This window comes from Dipteris shenzhenensis, chromosome 33 (genome assembly GCF_047967505.1).
Source record: "Dipteris shenzhenensis isolate YYH24624 ecotype China chromosome 33, Dip_SZ_1.0, whole genome shotgun sequence".
In the NCBI taxonomy this organism is placed as follows: Eukaryota; Viridiplantae; Streptophyta; class Polypodiopsida; order Gleicheniales; family Dipteridaceae; genus Dipteris; species Dipteris shenzhenensis.
The window spans coordinates 39,416,347-39,432,059 of NC_141628.1; the positions used below are offsets into that span (position 1 = coordinate 39,416,347).

The window sequence follows — 15,713 nt, forward strand, 5'->3', positions numbered from 1 at the left end:
TACTTTAGTTTATAGTGGCCTATGAAGCGTATGAGCACACATATTAATCCAATCAACCCTTATGAGCACGATAATAAGCTAACAAATAAATGCCAGCTAATAAGCTAATTTGAAGCTAATTTTAGTCGATTACAGAGTGGGGGGGGTTGAGTTTGTGGGGGAAATAGACTTTGGGAATAAAAAATCAAAATCCCGCCCTTTTTGTCTGACGTTTTGGGAAACACGAACTTATCAAGCGATTCCACATTTTGGTGGGTCTATGCAAGGGAAATATGGGTGTATGGATTTGGGAAGCTAGGATACAAGAACTTAGTAAATTATCCCACATTTTGGTGTGTGGAAGGCATACCATCACACACACATTTTGTTGGGTGTATGCAAGGGACTTACTAAATGAACCCATACATGAACTTATCAAATGATCCCACATTTTGGTGGGTTTGCACACAAGCCACTAACATGAACTTATTTTGGCAACCCCTTTGGCATTCCCATGGGGTTTCATGGCACTCAATCCTATGCACCTCCATCCACGGTATCTGACCAGCAAGAGGCGAAGCTTTCTAGATTGTTGATGTGTCTTGGTTTCCTTGTATTTTTGTATATAGTTTTCTTTTAGATCTACTTAAATTAGAGAAAACTAAGCCCTTCATTTGATTTAAGAGACCTCAATATTCGATGGTCATGGTGTTTTTCTATCAACTTCTTCCGCCATGTAAATGAGGAAAGGAGAACTCTGGTGAATTTTATTGTGAGCACATTACTTAAATGTGTGCTTGCCTTAATGTACCTACAATTGCTCTCAAGACATGGTCTAGTTATACTTGGATGAAGATAATTGATGATGAGCAGTTCCGAACTCATTGATTGGCCATTAGATGAGGGTCATTGATGTGTCTTTTCTTTTCTCATCTATAGGCTTGTATGAAGGTTTTAAAAATCTGTCTATATATTTCGGTGCTCTAAATAAGTTGGTATCCAGGACCAAAACCAGTATTGACAGGGATGCCGGGCTTCTGGAACCCAAAAAGCGATGGGTACAGTCCAAATCTAGCAGATAAAGTGAAATTTCTAATACGGGCGGTAGCCATAGGGCCACCAGGCCCAGCCATAAAATTGAACCCAGGCTGCTGGAAGAGGTTCTCGGGAGGATGCGCCATCTTGGTCTGTGAGGAATGCTGTCCCCAGGCACCGATTTCTTTCGGGGATCACAGGATCCAGCGTTCCCACGACCGTAGAGCGGCACGACTTTGTCTTCCTCGATGATGGCCTTGCAGACAAGGATTTAGTGCTGCTTGTCAAAACTGCTTTGAATTGCTATCTCATGCAACTTCTCAAGAGTGGCTTTCTCCATTCTGACCCTCATTCTGGCAATCTTTTGTGGACCCAGAATGGTTGTCTTTGTGTCTTGGATTTTGGGCTGATGACACAAGTATCATAACAAGGGCGTTTTAGCATTACCTAGTGTTTTGCTTTATATTGGTTACCTTACGGAGCCTTATTTTGCCTGCTTGTTTGACAGATAAGCACGGAACATAAGTATGTGTTCATTGACTACATCTCCCATCTGGTGGATTTTGATTACGCATGCGTTGCAGAGGATTTGGTAAAATTGGGTTTTGTGCCCCCAGAATTGGTTGATGCTGTGAAGACTGCATCGGTGGTGCCCCAGCTCAGTCGTGTTTTAGGGCAACTTGGGCAAGGTGGAGGTGCTCAGAAAGTAAATTTTAGCAGGTGTTCTCTCTGGACTAGGCGGCTATGTACATTGCCAGCTTTAATGGAGTAGTCACCTTTTTGTGTAGATAACAATATATTACTCGATGGATTCCTTAAGACGCAAAAGCGGATATGTGAGGACATTGATGTATTAAAAATAGCTAAAGCCCTTGCCTGAACCTCACGCCCCTTTTTTTACGCATGACTATCTCTGGAGAGAGATTGACTATAATCCTCTTCCTTTTTCCCACTTTTACAACTTGAAAATGATTGTGCATATAGAAAGACTTCATGAAAAAGAAAGCAGTCCCAATAAGATGTACCTTTCAATGCTCTCTTAAAGTTGGACTAGGAGTGCTGAAAATAGCACAGTATGAAATATCTAAGTAAGAGTAGAGAATTAACTGTACAAAATTGCTTGGATAAAAACATATGACTAAGGGGCTAGGACAGGAGCCCTCCCTTATCTGTAACAAGGGAACTCACTCTCTTTCTAGCTTTTATCCAACGTAAGTGAGGAAGCATTTACTGAAATGAAAGACGCACAAAATGTGCTTGGGGCTGTGAATGTATGTGAGGGAATGCAGGATTGGGTTTCCCGCCTCTGGAGAGTATTACTGTTTGCCACTAGATTGAGATACAACTGTTGCCAGAAGCTTGAGAAGACAATTGTAAATGAAGGGGCGCTGGCAATTATTTTTACCCTTTTCAAACCGATGAAGGAAATTGCTTTGGCTTAACCAGTGTTATGTGAAATTTTATTTTTTTATACTAGGGGTGGTTAGTTGGTTGTAGTGACAGTGTGTAGGAGGATGTGTTGGTTTGTTTTGTGAGTCCACCACTATGGAGTCCAAAGGGAGGTGGGGTGTCCTGTGAGCTTTCCAATGAGACCCATTTCATGTCGGGTAATGGATGGCCAAGATATGTAATTAAATGTGATTGCGCAGGGTCGAGTTCCCATGTGGGGGGTATAGTGGTTTCAATTACGTCAAGGGTCATATGTAAATGAGTCAGAGGGTAGAAGTGCCTCGAGGTTTGTGGATGATGGCTTTCCATGTAAGAGTGAGGTACGAGGGATCGAGAGGGAAGATATTGTATAGTTTTGGATGGTATGGAAGTGCAATTTTGGTTATGGTTCTCTCTTTCTCCTCCACCCTTGCTTGATTCCTGCATATGAGACATGCACAGTTTATTCATCAATTTGTAGCTCATTTTCCATTAGCTCGTATTCGACGAACAAGGCAAAGTCCACCGAGCCGCCCCTCATCTAACCAGTGAACCGATGACTTGGTGGCAGCATAAAAGTTATACAATCCGACCACGAGCCACTACTTTTAAGTCGATACAGGGACCCAATCTGGTGTTGACTGCATTCTCTCTCTAACCCTTATCTCACTCTCTCTCTTATGGTACATACACATAACGCCTCGCACAAAGGTTTAAAGAAGGTCCCCATCAACGGAGAATGGGTTGCCTTTATAGGCTACCGTGTGCCCTTCCCTAGGTAGCTAAGGGCTTGGGAATTGAGCCCAACCAACCAGCCAACCAGCTGACTGGCTGGTTGGACTGTTTCAAGCTAGTTGGCTCACTCCCTATGTAAAAGAAGGGGGGGGGGGGGGGTGTGCTGCCTTCATTTCTCATCCAGCTCCCCAAAAAAATCCTTCAGTTCTCCACTTCGGTGCAGCCCTTAGCCCTTCCAAAATTCCCCTGCAAGACAGCAATCAGTTCAGCAGCCCTAAGGTGATCCAGGAAGGTGTCCACATAGCATCATAGCCCGGCTCGGAGTTGAGGTTTGGGGTTCCTGTTCAGCAGCTTTCTTTTACAATTTTCATCTCTTTCCGGAGTTCTTTCACAACTCTCTTTAGCTCCATCTCTCTCAGCTTTCGTATAGATCTCTCAAGCTCCATAGCTTAGATTTCCATCTTCCCTCCATCTCTCACACTCACGTAGCTCTACTGCACACCCCGGGATAGCACAAGCCTCTTCAATAGCCTTACCCAAGAGAAGCCAATGTCAGAATTGCTACAGAATTGTCCACTGAACTGTGCTCTGAGACGGAAGACTCTTGAGTAGTAAAGGACAAATCGTGCATGTTTCGAAAATGAGAGTGTGCATGCCCCTCCATACAAATGATATGCGATCCTTATGAACTTTGCAAGAATAAGGACCTTACTCGTGGGAAGGTCTTTGCAAAGTTTCATGACCATCGGCAACATACACCTGTGATATTAGTGCACTGATGCACAGTGTTTTGATACTTACACACCATACAAATGATTAGATAGTATTTATACATATTTAGGCGTATCTATGAAATTATTTTGTATTATATCCCCATGATACTCATCATACTAAACACCAAACCTAAACCTTAGATCATAGACCCTAAACCCTAGACCCTAACTTAAGCCATAGATGCTAAACTCTAAATCCTAGGTCCTCAGTCCTAGATCTTAAACCATATAATCTAGACCCTAAACCCTAAAAGCTATATCTTAAACCATATATTCTAAATGGTACACCCTTAAAGCCTTCCGGAATGTAGTTCCTCCGCCCAGTTAGTTCTCAACAATTCAGGAGGACAGCATGCAGTTCATATTTCCAGGAGCCTATGAAAGTGCCATATTACTGGTTGATCAAGAGTTTGTAGTAGTATCATGATGGGATGATTGGCCACAACAGTTTGGCTTCCAGTCTTCATGGCAATACCGATTATCAGGAGTTTCTATTGAGCTGTCGTGTTATCATAGCACAGCATTTGTTCCTCAGCCTTTTGAAGCAGTGCCAGATTAGTCCCTGGGAGGATAGGTCAAGCAGCAATTGTTGGCCATCATGATCACGTTTGCGTGGGAGATTCATTCAGTCCCTTAGCAGCAGCCATTATCTAGAACTTAAGCAGGAGGGAATGCCGCATGCACCCCTGGACTAGGGTGCATTGTGACACACAGACAGACCCAAGATATTTTATCGTATGCCGTGACCTCTTTGTGAGCCCTAGTCCAGGGAGGAGTCAGGCATGGTATTTGCAGCATATATCTGAGTATTTGGGCAAGGATTTAGGGCCTTTTGAGGGATTTCCAACAGCCACCCCACCCAACCAAGGGCCAGCTGGGTCGCCCTTGGTCAGCATGTGTTGCTGACTAGGTTGGGGTAGTTGACGGGACCAGTCAAGTTGGTTGACCCGACCGGTAGATCACTCAACCAGTCTGCCATTTTGGCTGGAAAAGTCAGGCCACTAAAGCCCTATACAAGGGGGCCCTTGCCCCCTCTTTTGGCATTCAGTCCCCAGCCTCCAGCATCAGTTCCATCCCTTGTGCAGCCCTCAGTAGGCCCCCGAGCCTGCAAGTACAGAAGCAATCCATTGCCGTACCAACTCACAATCCAAAGGGGAGTTTGTTTGGCAGCACTTCAGCCAGGGTTTGGCCAGCAGAAGCAGTGAGGTTTGGGGTTCTATTTCATCAGCAGCGGAGCTCCATCTCCCAAAGTGGCAACTAGGGGAGTTTTCTCGGCTCAGTTTTGTATGCCAATTTGACACTCATGTACACAGTAGTCAGGGCATTTATGCAATTTTCATGATTTTAGGCAATGTTTTAAGAAGCCGTCTGTGTGATTTGATAGCTTCTCTTGTGTTTGGCTGGTGATTTCTCCTGCCTGTGCCTTCTTCTTGTGTTGTGCCTCTTGGGACACTTTTCTCCATTTCGTCTACAACTGTGCATGCTGCATCCATTTTCTTCTCCAGAGTGAGAATGTTTTGTTGCATCCTTTTTCTCAATCTCATGAGAGCAACGAAATGTCTTTTCATCTCAAAATTTTCCTTTTGGAGGTGAAAATTGCCCTCTTTATGTCCAGAATGCTAGGTGTTGATACTTTACCAAATTGGCTGAGAAATTTACCGTTTTGGGTTTCACAACTCAAATTGCCTTTGAGAGGTGGTCATTTCTTGGAAATGAATGAGAGAGAGAGAGAGAGAGAGAGAGAGAGAGAGAGAGAGGTGCATGTGTGTGTATTTTCTGCAGCAACTGTATACTCTTGCAAACCTCTGTAGCTCTCTCTTGATTGTATTTCCTATAAGCAATTTTAGTTCCTTGCTGCTTTCTTTTTTAGCTGTCTACAGTCATTTGTTTATCTGTTGTTCTTTACTTGTATTCGCATGTGTACAGAGAGGCTAACTTTGTGATTCCTTTGTATTTGTGGTGTGCAAGTTTAATTGGTTGCAATTCTTTTCCTCCATATGCAGCTTATGTTCCGTTGTGACATGTCTAAATGGTTGACTGCTCAATTGGCTCCAATTGTTCTCACTTGTCTCCATTGCCTCCCAACTTGTCAGTGTAGTGCACAGTCTGCTAAATCAAACTGATTTTTAGAGAGAGAGAGAGAGAGAGAGGAGAAGTGCCTCAATGCGTACTGTAAATGAGCTGCAAAATGCATGGATGGATTCTTCTATGTTTATGTATGACAGATAAGGTTTGGGTTGGTGGCTCTTACATGATTTATAACCACCTTTTTGTTTTTCCAGATTACAGAGGATTTTTCCAGCATATCAAAAGATTATGTGTTTGTCATTCCTCCTTACTTTGCTCTAGTTTTGCGTGCATTTTCTGTGCTAGAAGGCATTGGACTAGCAATTGACCCAGACTATGCAATAGTAAATGACTACTATCCTTACTTATGCAAGTGTCTTGTAACAGATGACAGGTAGTTCATCATTTTAATTCCTTTTTGGATTTTTATAATCCATTGTTTTCTTTGTAAACCAGGAACTCATTAGCTCAGCTTCTTCTAGATTTGATTTTTGCATAGTCCTAGGATAAGAGCTGCTTCGAAGTATTTCCTATATGCTGGAAAGGATCAACTGGATGTTACTAGGGTGGAAAATATCATTACTGGCCTCCAATCATTCCAGAAATTGACAGCTGTAAAACCAAAGAGAAATAAGTTTTGAATTCAATGTTCGTCTATGATGGTAGCTACCTTCAGGAGCTATTATTGACAGAGGTACCTCAAACACTGAAAACAATAGCATGTCCCTCTCTATTTCCAGAACTTGCATGTTTATTATTAGAAGTAAATTGGCATTGCAGCTTGTCCGTACAGTTGATGCACTTTCACATGATGCAGTGGTAGAAATCTGGCATTACTTTGCTTCACGAGCTATTGTTTCACTCCCCCCTGCTCTTTTGACTCCCAAGTCTTGGCCTATTCCTCTGCTAGGATTTTTCTTTGGCTCAGGTCGTGTCACAACTCTAAGTGTTGAGGATCAACAAGCTTTGGAAACTATAAAGAGACTATGGGTTTTGGTTGAGCCTCAACTTACCCAGAGGACAAGGACATTAGGTAAATTGAACTTGAAAACCTTCAAAAGATCACAATCTGTTATTCACTTGAAGTAACTTGTTTTGTAAGCTTTTTAGGTATATAACTGTTTGAGGTTTTGTGTTGTCTCAGAAATGGTGGAAGCTGTAGGTACCATGATGCCGCTGATTTCTAAACTTTTACCAGGCATGGTCAATACAAGTCAAAGGTTTATTTTAATGCTTTTACAAAGGCAAGCTTTGCGCCTAGCAGATGATCTTGATGGGAAACAGTCGTAGGGATCCATCTGCTTTTGCTCGTAAAATGGGGCCCATTATGCGTTTCCAGAAATGAAAAGAATATTGATCGGGCAGCATTTGTATCATTGAACTATCCCATGTTTTTTGAGGGATATTGGTTGGAGGCTTGAGTTGCCTTTTATATATGCATAGCCAGTTGTGAGAGGTAATGCCAAGATGTGGTATTACAAAGTGGGGATCTACGAAAGTGGCCGGCATCAGCTGCACTGGAGCATTTTCTATGGTTTTATGAGTCATTTAATTCTCAACAGAAACACACGTCAGGAAGGAAATCTCACTCGATGGTACATGTCTTCCTGTCATACATTTGCTTTCCAAGAACCTCTTTTGGGTGAAAAGGACATATATGTCCATGATTGGCAGATATAAGGAATTGCATTAATCATAAGTTGTCATTGCAACACCTTGGCATTGACATGGCATATATGCTGACATTCGCTTGCCAAGCTTCATTCCAGAATAAACACCGCATGTGCACTCGAGCATTTCCCATTTGCAATGCACAAATTCATATGGGATGAGATTTCTCAAGCCTGTCCGGTTGGATTTGTAAAGTGATTCTGACATGCAGTCTACTTAACGTGAAGCCCTCCAAGGGTATTTGCATGCCTGTATTGTATGATATTCTGGGGCTGATTGAGATCCTAGTTATGGATTTCAGTCACTAAGTATTGTGATATGTTAATGGGCTTGAGACAAATTGATGCTGTACACTTGAATGTCTAATCGTAGTGGAGGTGGGGTCACCCAGTTGTGAGGAGTATCAGGTGCAGGAATGGTAAGCATTTATTAACTCTATAATTGTAGAATGTATCTAAGTATGTTCTGGAAGCATGCCAATTGGTGTGTTTTGAAATTTGTACCCCTTATCAACGTGCCATGAGAGCATTCACACTAGTACTTATTTATTCTGCATGGGACTTGTTCTTCCTATATTTGGACTGAGAGGATGTTGAATTTAATCCAGTTCTCATGAATTCCATCAGTTTTTTACTTGCATATTTGTCTTTTATGACCATATGCTGTAAATGATGGCTACTCATGTATTGAAGAAGTTGCAAAAGTATCTTTAAGTGATGGCTACTATCTTTAAATTTTGTATGTCTACCCATGGACCATCCAATAGACCACTCAGTTCTTATGATAAAAAAATCTGAGGGCCACCGTCCTCCTACCAAGGAGAGGATATGAGACATCATATCTAATTCTAAGATAAATTTAGAAATTTTCAGTTATCTCCTAATCCATTGTTGTTCCTCTACGAAGGAGAGAATATGAGACATTAGATTTGATTCTGAGCTACTCATGTTAACATAAACGTAAACATATACATATACGTACACATATACATGTGCGCGTGCATGAGTGTATGTATGTAACTCATGTCTATATGTAATTGTAAATGTAAATATATGGATGTATGTATAATTGCATGAGTCAGGACTTTGCTTTTAATTATCTTTTGCGTCCTAGTGCTCGCTGCTCAACCTTGGTAGAGAAGCCTACCCGAAAGAATCTCTTGTACTTTGGACATATATCTAGCAGACGTCAAGGGTCAAACTCCTAGTCTCTAGGGGGAGAATGAAGTAGGGTGTGGCCTTTCATACCAATCCATCATTCTTGCGATTTTTCATGTCTTTTAAGGTGTCTAGATAAAGGTCATCTTGTCACATCTCAAACCCTTACAACAAAACTTGTGAGACAAGGTATCAACCAAGTACTTTATATATATATATATATATATATATATAGAGAGAGAGAGAGAGAGAGAGTCTATTAATATCCACGAAAGACCAACCGGTTTATGGGACAACAAATAAAATCATCTAGTACATCTACTTAGGGAGGGCACATGCAACTCCCAAGGAGTGCAAAATGGAGCTTCAATTATTCAGGGAAACCTACATAATATTTTGAAACTGTGGTTGGCCATACATTAGTTTGAGGCTAAGAGTCTTTTGGTTTAGATTTAAACTCTTTGATGATTGCTATGCCTTCATGATAGATGATGGTTTGGAAGTAATATCCAATTAATTAGTAGCTAGTTGTTGGTAGCTAGTAACTAGTCAGTATCTAGTTAGTAATAAGTAGTACTTGGTTGCAAAGTAGTAGCTAGGTAGTAGCTAGCATGTTGGTGGTAACTAGTAACTAGTAGTAAGTATTAGAGAGCTACTAACTAGTAAGCAGTATTAGATAGCTACTAACTAGTGAATCACCTTCAGTACTTGCTTTTGTCGCCTTTTCAAGTTTCCCTATAATGACCATCTCTTTTTGCACTTACAATTCTCCTCCTATCTTTTTGCGCATGTTGAAAACTCTCTCCCCATCGTGTTGCTTATGGAGACGTGTCCTCACAAAGCTATGATTATGCCTCCGTGGCTCCCTTATTCTTCTCTCCCACGGTTTGTTGGCTTCTAGTGCCTTCTCATCGTTGTACATGCTGCCAATCTTTCTCTCAGACTCTTTCTTCATTCTCAGACGTGGGTTTTTTTCTTGGCGCTCACATAGACATAGCGAGCTTCTTCACCTTTGAAACACTCATCAAACCATCGACATCCCTCTTGCTTTTACTTACGGGATGTCTTGCTTTTACTTACGGGATGGAGATGATGCATGAAAATCAACATGGCTACCAGATGATGTATGGGAAAGAATAAAGACACTGGTAAATTCAGAGGAATTCAAGGTACACACACTTTTAGCCGGAAAAGTTATCGAGATCAGAGGCTAGAGACTAAGTATGGCTGCGCTCAAAGGCCATAGAGAAAAGGAGATCACGAGGGCGAAGGGATGTCATAGGGGTGAACAAGGAATTAGAAGTGGAGGGAAGGAAAAGGGAGACTATGACACAAGGGGAAAGGGAGAGGGGGAAGAGAAGCATGTACATGATAGGAAGAGGAATGTTGAGATGTAGACATCAAGGGAAGTGGTCCATACTTTATTGGAAAGAAGGGATGAGAGGGAAATATCAAAATACTAGCTAGGTGGCTTTACAAGAATGAGCGTGTCTCATCAAGGAATAGCCCCTTCCTTTTATAGCCAAAAGAGGGGGTCTCTCCACATTAATGTATCCTCCCACATGCATGGTGTGTGTGGAAAAGTCTCCCATGTGGGCTAGGTGGGTACGCACTCTCAATTGTGTGCGACAACCCTTTGCCTCAATTTTCCACATAAATCAAGCCCCATATCTCAAGACTATGATACTCCCTTGGTCTCTTTCCAATTTTATAATATGTTCAAACCTCTAGGAGGACAAGTGGAGGGTTGGCACAAGGAATCTTGCCACCTCATCCTACTTTTCCCATTATTTAACTAGCTCTCTTTGTCCTTCTATACCTCCCCCACATGGGCCTATCCCATATGGAGGGAACAACTCAATATAATAGCCATCTCCACCCATTTTATATTGCTTCTCCCATGAACTTTGAGCCATATCTCACTTAATGCATCCTAGGTGGAGGGGTGGCACATGGAGGAGCCATGCCACCTTGCATTTTATAATATTACTATCATGGATTATGTACAACACACCTTATGGGTCCTCTTACATGGAAGGGTGGCACATGGTCATGCCCTGCCACCTCAACCTTGGGCCCTATGCACACCATATTTTATTATACTATTGCCACATATACAAACACACACACATATTAATGCCTTTTTCCTTAGACAATTTTATCCATAACAATTCCCCCCCCCAAGCAGGGAATGCACAGCATTTCCATGCCTGGGACCATCACGCACAAAGAAAGGCTTGAGGTAACGCTTGTTGATCACCTTCTTGCCATATGGTTCATGCAGCTCCTGAACTTGTACAGACCCATTGCTACGTTCTTTGATGACTTTGTATGGACCAGCCCACAGTGGCAGAAACTTCTTATCCATTTGGTGGTCCAATCTGTTATCAAAGCATAGCACAACATCCCCCTCAGCAAAGTGTCTTACCCATCCCTTGCGAATCTTAGCATCCAATCGGGCCTTTTGTCGATTCTTTTGGATCTCTGTTTGGTGTAGTGCATGGCGTCGGGTCTCATCTAACCTCTCAAGTTGTACCAATCTGGCCTCTACATATTCATCTTCTGTCATCCTCTGTTCCTGTGCCAATCTCAAGGCTGGAATCTCTATCTCTAGTGGTAAAACTGCCTCAGTACCATACACCAACTCAAAAGGGGTGTGACCTATAGATGTTTCATGAGTGATGTTGTAAGCCCACACTGCTTCATTGACCTTCTGATCCCATTGGCTCCTATTCCCTGTGGCCATTTTTCCTATGGTTTTACAGAGGAGGCCATTAGTCCACTCTGTTTGACCCATGGATGCTGGATAATAGATGCTAGAAGTGTGATGATCAATGCCCATGCGATCCATGAGTAACTCCACTGCTTCATTTTAGAATGGACTCCCATGGTCAGAGACTATCTCCATGGGTGTCCCAAACCTTGTGCAGATACGTTCAAAGATGAAATTTGAAACTGCCTTGCCATTTGCAGCAGAGAGGGCGATAGCTTCAACCCACTTAGTGACATACTGAGTGGCTACCAAAAGATACTTCTTTTTGCGGGCAGTCATGGGCAAGGGTCCGACAAAATCTATGCCCCACTTCTGAAACGGATGGATGGCAATCACTGGGTGATGTTGCCCGGGATGCAAATCCTTCCTACCGAATGGTTCACAGGTTTTGCAATACAAAGTGACATCCTTGAACAATGTCGGCCAATAGTATCCAGCATGTAAAATCTTCTTAGCTGTATAGTCACTGGCATTGTGGCCTCCACAAAATCCATCATGATAATGCTTCAAGACCTTAGGCACTTCATCTGCATCAATGGCCCGTCTGAGTACCCCATCCATGCCTTGACGGTACAACACCCCATCAAGGAGGGTGTAGCGCCTACTATCTCTGCGGATCTTCTTTCTCTCATAGCTTGTACTTTCTGAAGGAAAGGAGAAAGCGGTCAAAAACTTATAGATACCACCATACCAAGGATCCCCAACTTCTATGGCTGCTACCAGGGTTACATCAAGGCACTCTTCTAAATCAATCAAAGCATTCTTCAAGTTGGAACAACCCCCTTTTACAATTTTGAAAGAAAAATCATATTCTTGTAGAACTGCCAACCATTTGGCCAACCGGCCCATGGGATTTGGTGATTGAAGAACCTGCTTTACAAGACCAGTGCTAGTGAGAATAAAGAAGGACTTTCCAGCCACATAATGCTTAAATTTCTCAATGCAAAACACCAAAGACAAGGCATGCTTGTCGGCCTCTGAATAGCGTCGCTCAGTGTCGAGCAATTGTCGAGAAGCAAATCGAACGGGATACATGAACCGATCCTCCCCTTGCTGGAGAAGAATACCTACCAGAGTGTGCTCACCAAACCCAGGATTGATATAGAAGGTCTTTGACCAGTCTGGATTGCATAGAATGGGTTTTGAAGCCAGAGCATTCTTGATTTGTGCAAACCCATGATCACAATCCTCGTTCCAAGAGAAATCAACCCCATCTTTTAATAGCATAGTCATGGGCCGTGTCAAAACAGCATACTGATCAATGAAGCGGCGATAGTATCCTGCTAGATTGACAAATGAGCGTACCTGACGTTTGGTTGCAGGTGGGGAAAGTTTGAGGATGGCTTCTACCTTCTCGGGGTCAAGCTTGATGCCCTCGGATCAGACAACATGTCCCAATAACCTCCCTTGAGTGGCTCCAATGGTGCATTTCTCAGGGTTGAGACTGCCATTTGCATCATTGACCCTTTGGAATGCCAATCTAACCTTCATGATGTGCTCCTTACGTGATGAGAATATACAAAAATCATCTAAAAACACCTCCAAGAAATCCCCCAAATAAGGAACAAACACCATCTGCATAAATCTTTGAAAGGTGGCAGGAGCATTGGTGAGGCCAAATGGCATTACTTTGAATGCAAATGTCCCCCAGGGTGTGGCAAATGTGGTTTTAAGCACATCTTCCTCGGAAATTCTGATTTGATAAAACCCAGAGTAACCATCACAGAAAGTATACATCTCATGACCACTTACCTTCTCAAGAATGAGGTCTTGAAAGGGCAGGGGATGATGATCCCTCTTGGTGGCAGCATTGAGTTTCTTATAGTCGATGCAGACCCGCCACTTGTTGTTTTTCTTTGGGATGACTACCACTGGTGAAACCCATTCAGTATTGTGAACCGGAACAATAAACTCAGCCTCTACAAGCTTCTGCAACTCTGAGCGCAAAGCATCAGTCTGCAGGGGCCCTAATCTCCGATACTTCTGAGCCACAGGCTTGGCATCAGGCTTCAGCTCTATCTTGTGCTCTATGGCAGTCACATGGCGAAGGTGGTGGTAGCTAGTTGCAAAGAGGTCAGGGAAATCTTTGAACATTTCAAGAAACTCATCTTTCTCACCTGGAGTGAGGTCTGGAGAAAGCATTGATTCGAGCTGTTGAGGACTAGCTGTTATCTTTTCTGCAGGTGGCAGGATCGGAGACACCCCCATCATGTAAACTTCCTCCTCTGAGAATTCGTCCCCCCCGTCTGATTCTTCCATGGACTCAGACACCGAGGATGAGAAAGTATCACTGTCATGCTCCTCTTCTTCTTCCGGTTCCATGGCACCAGGTTGCACTAGGACCTTCTCCTTCGAAGCACCAAAAGACATGTGTCCTGTCTTCCAATAGCTGACTGCATCACTCTTTCTCAACCATGGTCTCTCGAGTATGGCTGGGTAACTTTTGCCTATATCTTCAATGTCCACTACATAGAAATTGACAGTGGTGGTCAACCCGTTGACAGTTATGGGCAAATCCTCAATGACTCCCATGGTGGCGAGTCGTCGACCATCTGCTACCTTGATTCGAGTGGAGGAACGCCTTGTACATTTCAAATTCAATTTCTTCATGATGCGGGGCACCATGATATTACATGCAGCTCCCCCATCAACACACACATTTTTGACACGGCAATTATCTATGATGACATCTACTGTGTGTGGGTGCCGATCAATTTCTTCAGAGATAGAAGATACCTCTCGTACCTTTCCCTTTTTCTTGCTCTTCCTTGTTGAGAGACCTTGCTGCAGCTCACGTCTCACCTTAGGGCTTAATGCTATTAGTTGAGGGAGTGTGATGCTTAAAGACCGATGAGCAAGGTCCTGAACGACCGAATAGTCCTCTTGCCCTGAGCCAATGGGAAAATCCGAAGGTGACCACTTACTCCTGCGAGATCTTTTAGTCTTCTCTGTTGGTGGGTCTGCCATCTCAGCATCTGAGGGCTCTGAGAAGGACACCTTCTTCTTGGGGCGGCCCGGTCCACGGTTTGGAGAGGGGTCCGAGGTAGCACGAGTTCTTTTCCCGAGATCAAGGATCTCTACATCAGAATCCTCAGTGCCCGACTCACTTAGAAGATTCACCCTTGGAATATTGGGGCATTCTGTGCGATAATGACCCTTCTGGTGGCACTCGTAGCATACAACATTAGCACGATCTCTTGGAGGGTGGTTGGCTTGATTTCTGATGCCCACCATCTCAAGCCGAAGATCATTCAGGGCCTTGGCTACGTCATTGACTCCAGGTTCTGTTGCAGGGGGGGCCTCTTTTGTTGGAGGGGCCACGGGAGTAGAGAGGAGGGGAGCTCGTGGGCGAGGCTGGGGAAATCTTCGAGGCGGAGGATGAGGATATCCACCTTGTTGAGGGTAAGTATCTAAGGGAGGACCATACATTTGAGGTGGAGGCGGTGGATACATCCCTGATGAGGGGTGGGGGTATGCCCCTGAGTTAGACCCCCCAGGTTGTTGTTGCAGGAATGGAGGGGGATGCGGAGGGACAATCGTCTTCTTTGAAGCGGGGTCAGACTGAACTTTATCAAACTTTTGAGCAATCTCATGTGCTAGCACCATAGTTTCTGGATTCTCCCATTTAAGCTTGAGGCGGAATTCATCACTTGCTCCTGCTACAAGGTAGCCCAGCACATGCTGAGTCATTCCAGCTCGAAACCCGGCATTGTCCTCCTGTGTGGCAATCAAACGGTCCAGGAGCACGGCCGCTCGATCCACATATCGAGGCGCCGTCTCACCTTCTGACTGCTTCAAATTTGCCACCTGCAGGTACACATTCTCCGGCTCCTCTTCTTTGCCAAAATACTCAATCATTGCTGCTGTCAACCTTGGCCAGCTTTGGCGAACATCCTCGGTTTGCTTCTCATACCACACTTGAGCCAAACCTTCTAGAAATGTGGGAAGAACTAATAGCCATCTGTCTTCAGTAAGAAAGTTGAGAGAAACACAACGGCGCTTGAAAGCCACAAGATACTCATTTGGATTTTCTTCTACCCGTCCACAAAACACGGGAATGTCAGCCATGCTTGGAAGATGGAAAAGAGGGGCTTA

General features: G+C 43.6%; 1 pseudogene across 1 annotated transcript; it reads left to right on the top strand.

Annotated features, from left to right (window-relative positions):
- Nucleotides 1-1,005: 1,005 nt before the first annotated feature.
- Nucleotides 1,006-8,305, top strand: LOC147880097 (uncharacterized; annotated as a pseudogene). Its single transcript, XR_015540646.1, has 7 exons — nt 1,006-1,139; nt 1,189-1,432; nt 1,523-1,720; nt 6,215-6,411; nt 6,517-6,711; nt 6,798-7,050; nt 7,162-8,305. The product of XR_015540646.1 is annotated as an uncharacterized LOC147880097 (transcript).
- Nucleotides 8,306-15,713: the final 7,408 nt, after the last annotated feature.